Consider the following 18,385-nt stretch of genomic DNA (forward strand, 5'->3'; position numbering starts at 1 on the left):
GAGGTAGGGAAATGTAAGATGAGATGATTGATGTTAATATACTTTGCAAACTAAAATGATATAGAAGTTTAAGTTATCATAAAAATTCTCCTGAGTTTTTCTATATTTGTCTAGATATATATACACACACTATAAATGTTTTTATATACAGACACACACACACACACACACACACACACACACACACAGGCCTGAGAACCAAGTGCCATGCCATGTATACGATGCACATGTCCATGTTAAAATGCATGAATCATGAGGGGTATTGGTGGGGTGTGGAAAAAAGACCCATAAGTTTGACGGACTGTAGCAATTGCCTTGACCTCTATCTTACTGGTAATCTCTCTTAGCATGTCAAACAAATAGCAGAGGGAGGAGAATGGTGTGCCTTTCATTCAATGCTACAAAAGGCACATATGGCAGAAAATCAAGCTAAATTATCAAATTATATTGTAGCCCCCAAAAGATTTTCCTTAGTGAGATAGAGAGGGAAAAATTCATCATTTCATCTCGATTCTCGATTTAGAAGAATATGGGATGGTACCATCTCGTAGAAATCACAAAATGAACTTTATCATGATTGACTTCTAGAAAAATAACAAGAAATGTGAAAATTATCACAAAGAACAGAATTGAATTCACTATTATTTTATAATAATATAATAATACACGATAATTTTACTACCGGGGGCATCTGGGTGGCTCAGTCGGTTAAGTATCTGACTCTATTTCAGCTCAGGACATGATCTCTCCGTTTGTGGGTTTGAGCCCTGAGTGGGGCTCTGTGCTCACAGAGCAGAGCCTGCTTGGGATTCTTTGTTTCCCTCTCTATCTCTGCCCTTCCTCCACTCAGGTTCTCTCTCTCTCTGTCTCAAAAATATATGAATAAATATTAAAAATAGATATAATTTTACTACTAAAAATTAGAGAAATAGGAATTTTATGACTTGGAGGATTTAATTCCAGCTAATTTACTTTCCTTTTTATCCAACAACAAAAGCTTAAAATGCCATACCCTGTGGTTGAATTATTGGATCATCTTTTTTTGTAGTTATTGACAGCTTTATCATTACTAACTTTGCTAGTTTTTTCATGGCAATTAAACTTATTCTTAAACTTTAATTCCAGTATAGTTAACACACAGTGTTCTATTCATTTCAGGGGTACAATATAGTGATTCGACAATTCTATACATTACTCAGTGCTCATCAAGATAAATGTACTCTTCATCCCCATCACCTTTCCACCAAGTCCCTAACCCAGCTCCCCTCTGATAACCATCAGTTGGATCTCTATAGGTAAGAGTTTGTTTTTTCTCCCTTTTTCTTTGTTCATTTGTTTTGTTTCTTAAATTCCACATATGATTGAAATCATATGGTATTTCTCTTTCTCTGACTGACTTATTTCACTTGGCATAATACTCTCTAGCTCCATCCATGTTGTTGTAAATAGCAGGATTTCATTCTTTTAGGATTAATATTCCATTGTACATATACACACCACCTCTTCTTTACCCACTTATCTACTGAATGGACATGGGTTTCTAGCACAATTTGGCTATTATAAATAATGCTACAATAAACATAGGGCTGCATATATCTTTTTTTTTTAAGTTTCTTTTGAAAGAGAGAGACAGTGCATGAGCAAGGGAGGGGCAGAGAGAGAGAGAGAGAGAGAGAGAGAGAGAGAGAGAGAGAGAATTCCACGCAGGCTCCACAGTGTCAGCACAGAGCCCAAAGCGGGGCTCGAACTCAGAAACCATGAGGTCATGACCTGAGCCAAAATCAAGAGTCAGACGCTTAACCAACTGAGCCACCCAGGCACCCTGCATACACCTTTTTAAATTAATGCTTCGTATTCTTTGGGTTAATACCCAGTGGAATTACTGGATCCTATGGCAATTCTATTTTTAACTTTTTGAGGAACGTGCATACTGTCTTGAATATTGACTGCACTAGTTTGCATTCCCACCTACAGTGCACAAGGGTTTATTTTTCTCCACATCCTCACCAACACTTGTTATTTCCAGTGTATTTGATTTTAGCCATTCTGACAGGTTTGAAGTGATATCTCATTGTGGTTTTGATTTGCATTTCCCTGATGATTAGTGATGTTGAGCATCTTTATGTGTGTCTGTTGGCCATCCACATGTCTTCTTCGGAGAATATTGCTTGTTTTCTAGTTGTCTCTTTAGACATACCAGAGATCAGTCTTTCTGACTGTCTTTATTTTAGGAACTACTTTAAGGAAAAGTAGTTTTTTATGCCAATCTGCTCATTTTTATGCTGGTCTTAATTTTCTTCTTGATTTCCTAAACAGTGTTAGTTATTCTTTTTCCTAAATTCTGAAATAAAATATGTCACACACTAAGTAAGGGGCATAGTATCAGAAAACAACTGTATGTGAATAGACTTAAAATCTTGGACTTCAGAATATCTCTCATGCATAATAAAGAAGCAGAGTTAAATAGATTTGACTACATGAAAATAATAGCTACTGATTTGGAAGAGTTCATTATCATATTTTGTTCTGGTTTATGTCCTAAAGCGGCAGTGGTTTGCATTTGTCTTTTGTAATCAACCGAAATTTATATTACGAATAAAAACTGACAAACTTCTGTGCAGAATAACATGATTTACTTGCTACTGATACTAGATTTCTAGATGGTACAGCCGAGTGTGGACAAAGGCTGGCAGTAGGGCTTGGAGTGGGATGACCAGAATGTCTGGGATGAAGCACAGGTGAGCCAGTATTTGTTCTAAATACAGTGCGGTCCCCTATTTAATTAGTATGATAAAAAATGCTCACAGGTAATCTAATCCTTTTGCGATTTTCATTTTAGGTTTTATTGTGGGTTTTCTTTTTCTATATCTTCATAGATAGTTGCATTGCCAGAATGATGGTTTAAGTAGAAATTCAAACCCAAATTACAGAACAGAGAGTAAAATATTCTTAGAGAATGCAAAATGTTAGTTATTGAGATGTTGAAGTAATAATTTAACTTTAGGCTCCAGTGTTTCTGTCTGGTGGCAGCATGGCCACGGGTGTGACTGAGGTGGCCGCAGCCATGATGGAGGTCAGCTCGGCTAGGCAATTGGAGGAGCTGCCTCGCTTCAGAGCCAAGTCCCTCCTCGGTTCATTTCCGGGCACCATGGGATGAACGAGATAGCAGAGTTAGCTAAAGAAACCCTCAAGTTTCATTCGTGAACTTGGAGGCTGAAGCTGCTCATTAATGTAGAAGTTGCTTTTAGGCAAACAGTCTTGGGCAATAGAATGTGGAAAGGGCCCCCAGTGATCACCTGACTGAATATAGACAGGCCCATCAGGCAACCCATCTCAAAGTATCCATAGGCCCTAGTTAACCAATGGGCTACTTACAACCAGGCACAGTTACCAAAAAAGGGAAAATTCCTTATGTTACCCTAATCTTCACCTTTCCCTCTTATTTTATATTTTATTTTATTTTATTTGTTTTATTTTATTTTATTTTATTTTATTTTATTTTATTTTATTTTATTTTATTTTATTTTTTAATTTGAGAGAGAGAGCAAGAACAGAAAAGGCAGAGGTAGAGAGAGAAAGAATCTCAAGCAAGCTCCACACTTAGTGCAGAGCCCCATTCAGGGCTCAATCCCTCAATCCTGGGATAATGACCTGAGCCAAAATCAAGACCTAGAGGTTTAACCGACTGAGCTACCCAGTTGCCCCCTCGCCTTCCCCATTTAAACAAAGCCCACACCCACTGCCTCCTTGCACACAGTCTTTCCTCTGATTTCCTGACCCCTCCCCCTCCTATAATTAAGGAGCTGGAATGGAAGCATCTGACAAGCTACATTCAACTTGCCCCAAAGCTCCCAAATTAGAAGAAAAGCTCAAAGCACTAACAAATAAAGCTTCTGTGATGCTCTTTATGGAAGGAAACAAACAGGAAGCAAGATGTGGATTCAGCAAACAAATTCTGGAAATACAAAATAATACTAGTGTTCAATATGAGACATTTGATAGATTGGAGGATGAATAATTCAACAGGGGTTAAAAGCTTACTTGAATTGGCCCACATATCCTTAGCTGTATGTGAAAGGGAAGATTGTTGGAGGTCTGGATATAGTTAAGGAACTGAAAGACAATGGGGAGTTGCTGTCAGTACTGAAAGGAGAGAATTAGTGAATGTTACAGTTGGTGCCCAATTGTTGCAGAAAATACTTCATCACAGTGGGACAGCTCACAACTCAGTTCTCAGAGGAGGGTGAGGGCCAGAGACTGCTTCTTACCCAGTTATGCTGAGTGTATTTCACAAAATTGTACTAAATACATATTTGTTTCATTTTTTTTACCAAACACAAAATGCAATAAATATCTTCAAATCCAATTAAAAATAGTTGTGTAAAATAATAATAGTAATAATAATGATTTAACTTTAAAATAAAATAAGAAATTAAAGTCTGTATATCAGTTATCTGCTGTGGCATTTCAAAGGAATTAAGGCTGAGGCACCTGGGAGACTCAGTCAGTTGAACGTCGGACTTCAGCTCAGGTTACGATTTCACAATTCATGAATTCAAGCCCCACGTCCGGCTCTGTGCTGACTGCTGGCAGCTTGAAGCCTGCTTCAGATTCTGCGTCTCCCTCTCTCTCCCTCTGCCCCTCTACAGCTTGTGCTCGCTCTCTCTCTCAAAAATAAGTAAACATTTAAAAAATAATTAAAAAAATAAAAAATAAAACTGAAGCTTAAGACAACATTTATTTATTTGTTCCTAATTCTGCAATTTGGGTGTACGCCATTGGATAGTTTTTCTGCTAATCTCTCCTGAAGTCACTCATGTAACTACTCACTTTGAGATTTCTTCTGGGAATGGATGGTCCAAAATTGGCTTTACTCATGTGTCTAGTGGCTTTCCAGGACAGCCACCCAAGGCACCTCAGTTTTCCTATTCAGCAGAATATCCAATATTTCCTATAGGATGAAAGCAGGGATCTTGGGCCCAGGCATACAAATCACACAAAGTCACTTCTACCCTCTACTGGTCAAATCAAGGCACAGGCCCACCCAGATCCAAGAAGTAGAAGATAGATTCCACTTCTTGATGAGGACTGAGAAACTCACATTGCAAAGAGGCGTGAACACAGGCAGGTATGATTCACTGGAAGGTCTTAGTATAATAACCCAACAGTCTAGACCTAAGACTATTCTTACAGAATAATAATTATGACAACTGATAATAAGTGCTAAAATATTTACAAGTGTCAAACAACTGTTGTACATAACATATATTAATTCTCAAACAACTCCCTGAGATAGGTTCAATTATTTTCACAGTTTTATAAATGAGAAAACAAGATCACATAAACATAAATGTATTAAAATTGTTTCAATAATTAAATATTAGTAATATGATCTGGATACAGAAGTAGATAGACATAGTTAGAACAAAACAGAGTCCAGACTGAGACTCAGCTGTATGGGGGCATTCAATCTAATATAAAGCAGTCATTTCAAATTACTAAGATAAAGTGTACTGTGCAACAAATTGTTAAGTTCTGTGGTAATTTTTTAATGAAATGAGTTACAAACAAAAGAGCCATTTGGAAAAAAATTAACATTTGGTATACAATCTCATTCAAAATGAATGCGAATAGATTGGATGTGTAATTATATAACTATTAATCCTATAGAAGTACTGGAATAAAGTATGAGTAGATATATTTAAATTTTTAGAGTGATCACAAACTCTTAGGTAAGGCTGGATGTGAAAAACAAATTCAAAAATACATAGATTTGGAGGGGGGGCGCCTGAGTGGCTCAATCTGTTAGCTCAAGGGTCTGACTCTTGATTTCAGCTCAGGTTGTGATCTAATGGTTGGTGAATTCAAACCCCACATAGGGCTCTGTGCTGACAGCATGGAGCCTGCTTGGGATTCTCCTTCTCTCCATCTCTTTGCCCCTTTCCTGTGTGCATGCTCATATGTGTTCTCTCTCTCTCTCTCTCTCTCTCTCTCTCTCTCTCTCTCTCTATCAAAAATAAATAAATAAACATTAAAAAATATAGATAGATTTTTATTATATAACAATACGCTAACACTTCTTAAGGACTTATAAACAATATTCTAAATGTTTTACAATTATTATAACATTTAACATTCACGCAGTTTCTATGAGGTAGTTGCTAGCATTACTCACACTTTATATCTGAGAAAACTGAGGCAAGAGTTGCTCATTATCTATAGTTATATAGCTTCTAATTAGACAAGCTAGGCTGGAACTTCAGTATTCTGACTCCACACCCTGTGCCCTTCCATAAAAATAAAATATTTTTTATGTTTATTTACTTTTGAGAGTGAGAGAGACAGAACATGAGTGGGAAAGGGGCAGAGAGAGAGAGGAAGACACAGAATCCGGAGCAGGTTCCAGGCTCCGAGGTGTCAGCACAGAGCCCAATGCAGGGCTTGAACTCACAGACTGCGAGATCATGACCTGAGCCAAAGGCAGCCACTTAACCAACTGAGCCACCCAGGTGCCCCCAAAATAAAATATTTTTAAGTGAAAGACCATTAAAAGGAAATATATGTTATAAAGTAGAAGTCGTGAAAAAATACGAAAGAGCTATAATGGAGATAGCATAAAAGATAATACGGCAAACGACAAAGAACCTGACAAACAAACAATAGAAAAAAAATAGGCAAAGAATAGAAATGGGAAATTCACACAGAAAAAGAGACACAAATATTCAATAGAAACAAGAAAACATGTTTGAAAGCACTAGTAATCAAGCAAATACAAGCAAAAGTAGGAATTATCAATGCCAGTTAATAGTCTGGGAAACATGAAAGAAATGAATAATGCTTGAAGCTTATGAAAATATGAAGAAATAGCTATCCATACGTGTTGATGGAGGGGTTGTAAATTGGAGGACTATATGACAAACTATTCGCCAAATCAGAATGACCACACCCTGAAATATTTCCCTTAGAAATTCATCCTGCCAAGATTCCTAACAAATGTGCTAAGATGTACATTTATTACACTGTTGTTTATAGAATGAAAAAAAAAACAAAAAAGAGGAGGCCATCTCAAAATTCCTTAATAAGGGACAGGGTAATAAATTTTAGAACAACATGTCATAAAATGGACTCCTGTGCAGCCATTAAAATGGCTGATATAAATCTATTCACACTAACAGTGAAATACGCACTACTCCGTTGAAAGAAAAAAAAAAGCAGGTTGTAAAACATTCTGTAATGTGTGGTCCTTTTAATATAAAATTGTATGGTAATACATTAAGAGTACGAAAGGATTTTCGGATTGAGGTTAATAGGAGTTGGGGTCAATAATAGTTGTGAAAGTACAGAAGAATTGATTTTTACTCTTTATTCCTCTATGTATTATTTAACTTTTTTACAAGAAGCATTCTCTTTGTAAAACAGAAAGTTTGGCTTTCTGGATGTGGCAGCATAAGGATAGTGGAGACTCCTCCCCCCCCCCCCCCCCCCGCAGAATACAAGTATCAAAACTGGACAAAATTGGGAAACACAAACATTCTAGGGCTGTAAAAAGTGGACCATAACAAACAACAAAATTAAGAAATTTATTTATGAAAAATGACAATGCTTTGTATAGGAACAGTGAGAGTCTGTCTGCAGCCTTTTTTACCTGCTTCCTTCTCTCTCTCTCTCTCTCTCTCTCACACACACACACAGACACACACACACACACAACACATCCAATTAGTTGACATGGTAATTTTACAAGAGTGGAGCTGCCCAGCAAAGCCCGTGTCTTTGCTGCCAGCTGAGGCAGACGTGATTTGGAGCAAAGGGTAATAACTCAGGGATAGCAGTGTTGTCAATGAAAGCAGTAAATTCATTAGGTAATGAGCAGGGAAAACCTTATGCTCTACTAACTTGAGTTTGTAATCCCAGCTGTAGAGAAACCCTAAGACTGAGAAGGCCATAGACCATCAGAGGAAAAAATGGTAGTACTGTATTATTCAGTTCATAACATATATAGGCAGAAAATATATGACAATAATACCACAAAATTAGGAGAAGTTGTTATATTTTACTGGAATTAAGTCAATATTAACCTCGCCTAGCTTGTGATAGTTAAGATGTAGCATGCTTAGATAACCACTATGAAAATAACACTAAAATATAGAGTTAAAGAAATAAAAATGAAAGAGGAGAGATTATTATCAGCCTCAGAAAAATAAAAAAGATTTATAAGGGAATACTATGAACAACTGTATGCTACCGAAGTACATAAATTAGATGAAATAGACAAAAGCCAGGAGGAACAAAAACAACCAAAACTACTCAAAAAGAATATCTAAATAGACCTATAATAAGTAAAGAGATTGAAAAAAATAAGCAAAAACTACCTACAAAGAAAAACCCAGGCCCAGATGCCTTCCCTGGTGAATTCTACAAAACATTTAAAGAAGTAATGCCAATTCTTCACAAACTCTTCCAAATGGAAAAATAGGAATTACTTCCCAATTCATCCTATGAGGTCAGTATTACCCAAATACCAAAACCAGAAAAAGATATCACAAGAAAAAAAAAAAAAAACCTATAGACTAACATCTCTGAGTATTACAGATGATAAAATCCTCAATAAAATACTAGTAATCTGAATCCAGCAACCTCCAAAAAGGACTATATACTATTAATGGAATTCATTCCAGGAATGCAAGGTTTGACATCCTAAAATTAATTACTGCAATACAGCATAACAACAGACATTAAAACAAAATCACATGATTATCTCAATTGATGCAGAACAAATATTTGGCAAAACTTAACATCTTTCCTGATAAAAATACTCACAAATGAGGAATTGAAGATAACTTTTTCCTTAACCTGATTCAAGGCTTATATGAAAAACCCATAGCTAACATTGTGCTTAATGATGAAAGACTAAATGCATTCCTCCTAAGATCAGAAATAATACAAAGATATCTACTCTCACCAGAATAGGCAAATCTCTGCAGACAAAAAGTAGATTTGTGGCTGCTTAGGGCTGGATAGGGGCTGGGGGTAGAGGGTGGGTTAGGGGGAAATGGGCAGGTCTGCTAATGAGTATGGAGGTTCTTTGGTGGTAATGAAAATGTTCTAAAATTTATTGTGGTGATAGTTGTCCAATTCTGTGAATACACCAAAAACTATGGAATGCACATTTTAAATGGGTGAAATGTATTATATTTGAATTATATCCTAATAAAGCTGTTATTTTTAAAAGAAGAAAACTTTAAAATATACTAAAATATTGATTAAAGACAAAAACTATAGTACAGGAAGAACAAAGGGACAAAAAAAAAAGACATGAGACATTATAGAAAAAAAGAGCAAAATGGCAGAAATAAATCCAACTATATTTCTTTCAATTTGCTTTAACGTTTATTCATTTTTGAGAGACAGAGACAGAGCATGAGTGGGGGAGGGGTAGAGAGAGAGAGAGAGGGAGACACAGAATCCAAAGCAGGCTCCATGCTCTGAGCTGCCAGCAGAGAGCCCGACATGGGGCTTGAACTCACAGACCGTGAGATCATGACCTGAGCCTAAGTCGGATGCTTAAGCGATTGAACCACCCAAGTGCCCCTAAATCCAACTATATTAATGTCTTTTCAAGTGAATGAATTAAACAATGCAATGAAAAGGCAGAAATTGTCAGATTGAATTAAAAAACAACGCACAACTGTGTGTTGTCTAAAAGTGACACTATTTGCATTTAAGTATACAACTAGGTTGAAAGGAAAAGGGTGAGTAAAGACATACCATGTACCCAGGAGCCATAAAAGAGCTGGGGTGACTATACTGTTATCAATGTTTTAAATACAGTTTAAAGCAAAAAATACTACTAACAACAAGAAGGGCATTTTATGATATGAGTCAGTATATATGGAAGTTATACTGGAGTATACCTAGAGTCCCAAAATACACAAACTAAAATGAAAAACTGACAGTTCAACAATTAAAGGTGATTTCAATACCCACTACTAGAGCAAATGGGCAGAAAATCAACATTGAAACAGAAGATTTGAAAACTGTCAAACAACCTAACATGACAGTTATAGAACACTCCACCCCAAAACGGCAGAATGTACATTCTTTTCAAGGATAAACAAAACATTCCCTGGGATAGACCATAGTCTTGGCCACACAATAAGTCTCAGTAAATTTAAAAGAATTGAAATCATGTAAAATATGTTTTCTGAGCACAAAAAAATTAAATTAAAAATTAACAATAGAAAGAAATTTGAAAGATCCCAAACATTTGGAAATTGACCATTTGTAAATACCCCAAAAGTCAAATAAGAAACCACAGGGAAAATAAGAAAATCTCTAATTACTTGAAGAAGGAAACACAACATAAAAATTGGGAAACACAGCTATAGAAGTGCTTAGAAGGGGGCACCTGGGTGACTCAGTCAGTTAAGCATCTGACTTCGGCTCAGGTCATGATCTCATGGTTCATGGGTTCAAGCCCCACATCAGGCTCTGTGCTGACAGCTCAGAGCCTGGAGGCTGCTTCAGATTCTGTGTCTCCCTCTCTCTTTGCCCCTCCCCCACTTGTACTCTGTCTCTCTCTCTCTCTCTCAAAAACAAATAAATATTAAAAAAAGAGAGAGAGAAGTGTTTAGAGGGAAATTTAGTGGTTTGAACACTTACATTAGAAAGAAAGATAGATCTAAGGAAATTATCTAAGCTCCTACCACAAGAACAAAAGAAGAGATCAGAGTGTGGACTGATTTAAGTGTCTGATTATTGGTTTCAACTCAGGTCATGATCTCACAGTTCATGGGTTCCAGTCCTGCATGGGGCTCCGTGCTGGCAGTGCAGAGCCTACTTGGAATTCTCTGTCTCCCTCTTTCTCTCTCTCTGCCCTTCCCCTGCTCTCTCTCTTTATCAAAATAAATAAATAAACATTAAAAAAAAAAAGAAAATCAAGAGAACAAAAAGCTGGTTCTTGAAAAGTCAACAAAATTGATAAAGAGAGTGACAAAGAAAAAAAAGAGAAAGAAGATACAAATCAATAAAATCAGGAATTTGAAAGAGGGGGCATCAGTAATTTCTCTACAGAAATGGCAATAATTACAAGAAAATTTTACAGTCCACTTTATGCCAACAAATTAAACACATTAGATGAAATGGATAAGTTGATACAATATGCCATTATCAAGAGACTGAAGAAGAAACAGAAAATCTGTATAGATGTGTAAATAAATGAAGAAATTAAATTAATATCTTCTCATGCACACACACAAAAAGCTCAGATCCAGGTGATTTCACTATGCATTCTATCTAATATTTAAAGAAAAAAACGTACTAGTCCTGCTCAACCTTTATCAGAAGAGAAAGAAACACTTTTCAACTCATTCTGAGGCCAATATTACTCTGATACCAAAGCCAGACAAATATATCAAATGAGCTGTAAAACAATATCCTAAATGACTATAGATACAAAATCCTTAACAAAATGTTAGCAAATGTAGTCAACATGTCAAAAGGATTATGTATCATGCCCTTGTGGGATTTACCCTAGGAATACAAAGTTTCTTGTGTTCAAATATGCAATATCAATAAAATAAAGGACAAAAATCACCTGGTCATCTCAATGGAATCACACTATCATTTGAAAAAATCCAATATCCACTTATCATGAAAAAACAACTTGCAATAAACTAAGAATAAAAGAGAATTTCCTCTATCTCAGAAAGGGAATTTAAGAAAAACCTAAAATTAACATCATGCTTAATAGTAAAAAATTGAATAATTTCACCTAGATTAGGAACAAAGCCAAAATATTTGTTATCACCACTTCTATTCAATACTGTGCTAGAGATTGTAGACAGTAGAATCATGTCATAAAAATAAATTAAAAGTATATACTGGAAAAAAGAAATAAAACTCTATATGCAAACAATATGATCCTATGTCTAGGAAATCTTAAGGCACCTCCAAAACTCAAAGCAAAACAAAGCAAAATCTAGAATTAGTAAACAAGTTGAAAAGGCACAGAATACAAAATCAAAATTTAAAAATCAACTATATTGTGTAATACAGCAAAAAATAATCAAAATTTTAAATTAAGAAAACAATTTTATTCACAATAGCATCAGAAAGAAATACTAAGGAATAACAAAAGAAATGAAAAATCTGTATAGAAACACCTACAAAAGATTGCAGAGAGAAATTAAAGTAGATCTTTAATAAAATGGAAAGCCATTCTGCATTCATGGGCTGTAAAACATTATTTTGAAGATGTCCGTTCTCCCCAAATTGATGTATATATTTAATCTAATCTCTATTAAAATCTAGTAAAATCCCTGTAGCCTTTTTTTTTTTTTTTGGCAAAATTGACAAGGTGATCCAAACAAAGAACCTAGAATGTCAAAGAATCTTTGAAAAATAAAAGGTAGTTGGAGGACTTATACTACCCACATTCAAAGGTCTCTATGAAACTACAGTAATTATGATACTGTGGTTTTATAAAAGGAGATATATAGATCATGGATCAGAAGAGAAAGTCCTGGAGTGCCTGGCTGGCTCATCTGGTGGAGCATATGACTCTTGATCTCTGGGTTATGAGTTTGAGCCCCAGGTTGGGTGTAGAGATACTTAAAAATAAAATCTTTACAATTTTTTTTTCATTTTATTTATTTGAAAGAGACAGAGACAGAGAGACAGAGAGACAGAGAGACAGAGAGAGAGAGAGAGAGAGAGAGAGAATCCCAAGCAGGGTCCAAGCTCAGCGTGGAGTCCAACATGGGACCTCGATCCCACGAATTTGGGATTATGACCTGAGCTGAAATCAAGTCAGACGTTCAACCAGCTGAGCCACCCAGGTGCCCCCCAAATAAAATCTTAAAAAAAAAAAAAGACTAGAAAATCTCCAAATAAATGTTTCTATTTATGGTCAATTGTTTTCATTCATTTTCTGGGCAACAGTATTTATGTAAATTTTCCTGGTTATATTAACTTTTCTCAAAAGCCTTTAAAAAAAAACACGCAAAATTTTGTTTTAGAGTAGTTTTAGATCCACAAAAAAAATGCAGAGAGTTTTGTCATACCCTGCGCTCAGTTCCCCCTATTGCTAACATCTTGCTTTACTATGGTACATCTGTCATGACTAATGAACAAATATTAATACAATATTATTAGCTACAATCCATACTTTATTTGGATTCCCTTTGTTTGGACTAATGTTCTTTTTCTGTTCCAGGATTCCATCCAGGATACCACATCACATTTAGTTGTGATGTCTCCCTAGGCTCCTCTGGACTGTGATAGTTCCTCAAACTTTCTTAGTTTTTTGTTTGTTTGTTTGTTTGTTTGTTTGTTTTACGTCTTTGATAGTTTTGAGGATTACTAGTCAGGTGTTTTACATAATGTCCCTCACACTGAGTTTTCCTACTGTCTTTCTCATTGTTTAGACCGTGGTCATGCATGTCAGGGAAGAAAGACCACAAAAGTAAAATGTTTGTCTTATCACACCATTGTCAAAAGGATACCTGTTATCAACTCGACATCACAGAGGATTTTGACTTTGATCACCTGGCCACAGTAATACTTGTCAGGTTATTCTAGTGGAAAGTTACTCTTCAGCACCTCCCCAACCTATTCCACACTGTACTCTTTCTTTGGAAGGGAGTTACTAAACACAGCCCTCAATTAAGGAGTATAGAATTACACACCACCTCCTTCAGGTAGTCATATCTACACAACTTATTTCTGATTCCTTAGAATGGGATATTTGTCTCTTCTTACTCTTGTATTTGTTTGATCATTTATTTATATCAGTATGAACTTGATATAAATGAGCACTTATTTTGTACTTTGGGTTATAATCTGATATACATTATTTATTTTGCTCTTCAAATCTTTGCAGCTTTGGCCATTAGGAACTTTTCACATTGACTCCTGTGTCACTTTCACATATTGCCATCATTTTATCTTCAAGGGCTTTTGTACTTTCCCACAAGATCTCTTGGCTCATCTTATATTTTCCCTGACCCAGACCTAGAATCTGCTATTTCTCCAAGGAGCCCTGGTTTCTTTCACTGGAGAATGGTATTAAAAACGAAAACCTAGGGGTGCCTGGGTGGCTCAGTCAATTAAGCGCCAAACTTTGGCTCAGGTCATGATCTCACGGTTTGTGGGTTCGAGCCCCACGTCAGGCTCTGTGCTGACAGCTCAGAGCCTGGAGCCTGCTTCGGATTCTGTGTCTCCCTCTCTCTCTGCCCCTCCCCTGCTTGCGCTCTGTCTCTCTCTCTCTCTCTCAAAAAGTAAATAAACATTAAAAAAAATTTTTTACATAAATAAATAAAAACGAAAACCTAACTGCCAATCTGCATGTTGCTTCTAAAGATGACATTGTTTCTAGGCCCTCTCAGAGGACAAAGCTAGGAGATATGTGTATATATACTAACCAACATACATACATCTATAGTTATACAAATTTATATATAATGGTATGATTAGATAGATAAATAGATCATTATTTATATGAAGGTAAACATAAGTTTATACTGATATAGTGTCTCCATCACTAACTGGGTACCACATGGTTCATTCTAGCCTCCCTCTTTAATTTTAATAAACAATTGATTTTCAAAAAAAGGTGCCAAGAAATTCAGTGGGGGAAATGAGTCGTTTCAACACACGGGGCTGGGACGATTACGTAACCACAGGAAAAATTCGTATCTGTTTGTTTGTTTGTTCATTTGTTTGTTTTTGAGAGAGAGAGAAAGAATATGCAAAGGGAGAGTTAGAGAGAGAATCTTAAGCAGGCTCCACACCCAGCGCAGAACCCCATGTGGAGCCTGACCCAGAGCCTGACCCGGAGCCTGACCTGGAGCCTGACACCTGGCTCAATCCCACAGCCATGAGATCATGACTGGAGCCAAAATCAAGAGTTAGAGGGAGTCTGATTCTCAACCAACTGAGCCATCCAGGCGCCCCCTACAGGAAAAATATTTAAAAACTAACTTAAATTCTTACACCATTACAACAATGAACTTAACATGGGTCATAGACATAAGCGTAAAAGCTAAAATTATAAACATTCTATAACATAAGATAAACCTTTGTGCCCTCAAAGCAGGCAAAGATTTCTTCAATGTGACACCAACTGTGCAATTCATAAAAGGAAAAAATTGATAAATTGGATTTTGTCAAAATAAAAATCTTCTGTTCTTCTGAAGTTACCATTAAGTGAGGAAACAAGTAAGAGACTGGGATAAAATACTTGCAAATCATATACCTAATTAAAAAAAACCTCATAATGCAGTATTAAAAGGGCATCAATTCAATTAAAATATAGGCAAAAGATTTAAATAGACATTTCACCAAAGAAGATATGTGAATGGATAATAGGCACTCATCATTAAAAATTATGAACCGTGATTTCATGCTGAGACATAGAGGAACTTCAAGAATATTATACATGCTAAGTCATAAAAGACCACATATTGTGGTCTGTGTGTATGAAATTTCTACAAATGGCAAATCTGTAAGGGACAGAAAGCAGATCTGTGTTTGCCAGGGGCTGGGGATGGGGTGGAGATTGGCTGCAAACAGGCATAAGGAAACTTCTGGAGATGACGCAAATGTTCTAATACCAGGGCCATGGTGATAGTTGCACAGCTGTATAAATTTATTAAAAATTATTGAGATGTACACCTGCACAGAATGAATTTTATGATATTTATGTTATGCCCAAATAACCTAAGAATATGTAATAATGGTATGAAGCATAGTGTAGTTATTTAAACAAGAGAGTAGAGAACCGGCAGTGGAAATATACAGAAACTTGACGTACGGTGAAATGGCCTTATCCATTGATGAAAAAGGGATATAGTATAAATGGTACCAGATCAATTGTTGTCCATAAAAAAAAAATCAATTATTTTTATTTCATACTACATAAAAAGATAGTTTCCAGATGGATTAAACCCTGGAAAGTACAAAAAGAAGACTAACATTTTTGGGAGAAATTATGGGAGAATGCATTTATAATCCCGGGGTTAAGAAGATTTCCTAAACAAAACAAACAAACAAAAACCTATGAAAGAAAGATAGGTAAACTGTGAAAATTTCTGATCTTAATACAGCACAACATAATATAAACAGGGAAAGTGATGACGTCAGTGGGAAAGAAGATGGGCAATGCTGATTTCAGTTAAATCTGACAAAAGATTAGAAGGTATCAAGACCTGCTAAAAATCAACAGGAAAAAGAAAAACCCAAAAGTGGAAAACATATATGGCCAGCTGATTTAGAGAAAAGCGAATACAAATGGCCATCATATATATTAAATGACACTAACCGTCACAAGCGATTATGAAAATGCGCATTTAAACAACCATGTGATACCCTTTCAAACCCATCCAATTAGCAAACATGAAGAAAAGTCTGATAATACAGGCTTTGGCAGGCATGTGGAGAAATGGTAACATTCAAACACCAATGGTAGGGGTATACAAGTATTTTTAAGAGGAATTTGATCATGTTTAGTTAAATAAAACAGCAGTCTTCAGAATACAAACTTTAGAGAGATGTGAAGCCTTTCTGAATGGTACATAGACGTGAAGAAGTTTTAAAAATTAATTTCCACACTGAATTCTACACCTGTAGCTAGTATTGCACTCTATCTTAACTAACTGGAATTTAAATAAAAAATTGAAACTACAAAAAATAAATGTATACATATGTACATATATACATACATACATATTAATTTCCAGAACTTTACCCTCCATATATACATTCACAAAAGCAAAGAAAAAGAAAATTGTAAAAAAAAAATGTTACCTATGGTTTTGCCTTATTTAATCCATAGGACACACTCATGCCAAAACTTTATGTTTTATCTATTTAAAATTAGAATATTAAAGATAAATGAATAGCATGCTGGCAAATACCAGTCTGTCATTACGTGTGTTCTCTCCACATGTGACCATTGTCTGTGCTGGAGAAGGACTTGGTAAGCATTCTCATTTCCTTATGATGTCTTGATTCATGCCTATGTCTCCAAGATATTAACAAAATTATTTTTTTTAACTTTAAATTTATTTTACTTTGGAGTGAGGGAGAGAGAGAGAATCCCAAGCAGGCTCTTCATTGTCAACTCAGAGCCCGATGTGGGGCTTGAACGCTAGAACCATGAGATCATGACCTGAGCTGAAATCAAGAGTTAGTCGCTTAGCTCACCGAGCCAACCAGGTGCCCCAACAAAATTATTTAAAGCACATGATAAGGTAGAAGTATTTCATGAAAACTACTTGCATTTTCAAGACTTATTGAAAATAAAAAATTCTTATTTTTCCCAATCTTTACTAATTGGATTAGGTAGGGTAACTTTAAGTGAAAAATTAATAGGTAATTAACAAGTATTTGTTAAGTCTTAGAAAAGTCTTTTTGGCACACTTCCCAGAAATTGATAAAATTAATAACTTGGATGAAACGACAATACCTTTCAAAGTGAGATGATTTCTCCTCATGGGCCACATATGTACACATATTCTAGCCCTCCTGCAGCCTCCAAAAAACCTAAGTTAGTCCCCACTGCAGGCTGACCATTGCAAGCACTGCAACGCTGATCACGCAAGCAGATTCGCAGAGACTTCACGCCAACACCCTGACAGGAGCCTAGTTACCGGAAGTTAATGACCATACTTGTGCGTGTTCACGATGGGATAATATTTTGAGGACTGTGATTTCATTTTTGGAGTGCCATTCTTTTAGAGTTGCTCAAAGAATGTTCCATATGGGCTTTTAAGTTTTTAAATTATATATTAACAACTTTATGGTGAAATATAAGCAGAATCAAAAGAGAAAAACCTCAGCCTTTTTCACCATTGAACCTCAGTCGGTTAAGTGTCCGACTTCGGCTCAGGTCATGATCTCACGGTTTGTGGGTTCAAACCCCTTGTTAGGCTCTCTGCTGACAGCTCAGAGCCTGGAGCCTGCTAAGGATTCTGTGTCTCCCTCTCTCTCTGTCCCTCCTCTGCTTGTGCTCTCCCTCTTTCTCTCAAAAATAAATAAATAAATAAATAAATAAATAAATAAATAAATAAATAAGATACAATGGTCTCTCTTTGCTTTAATATTATACAGGTATAATTTTTCATAGTTGCAATCAACATACCCATATTATTTTAAAGTTTTATTTTAGTTAACATTACAGAATCTAGGTTTTTGCATCCCTACCTCATTTACATATTTTCAAAGAGCAATGTGGTATTCAGTTTGTTAATATAGCAGATTATTTAACCAAAGAACAAAAAGTGAGATGGCTTCTAATTCTTTACATTCAACAAAACTAAAGAACTTAATTAATTTTTTGGCTAAAAAAAGCCTGTTAATAATTACTATGCCTTATCATGATTTT

Source organism: Lynx rufus, unplaced genomic scaffold (assembly GCF_022079265.1).
Source record: "Lynx rufus isolate CCGP_SWC_20201006 ecotype Redwood Valley unplaced genomic scaffold, mLynRuf1.p SCAF_6, whole genome shotgun sequence".
Taxonomy (NCBI): Eukaryota; Metazoa; Chordata; class Mammalia; order Carnivora; family Felidae; genus Lynx; species Lynx rufus.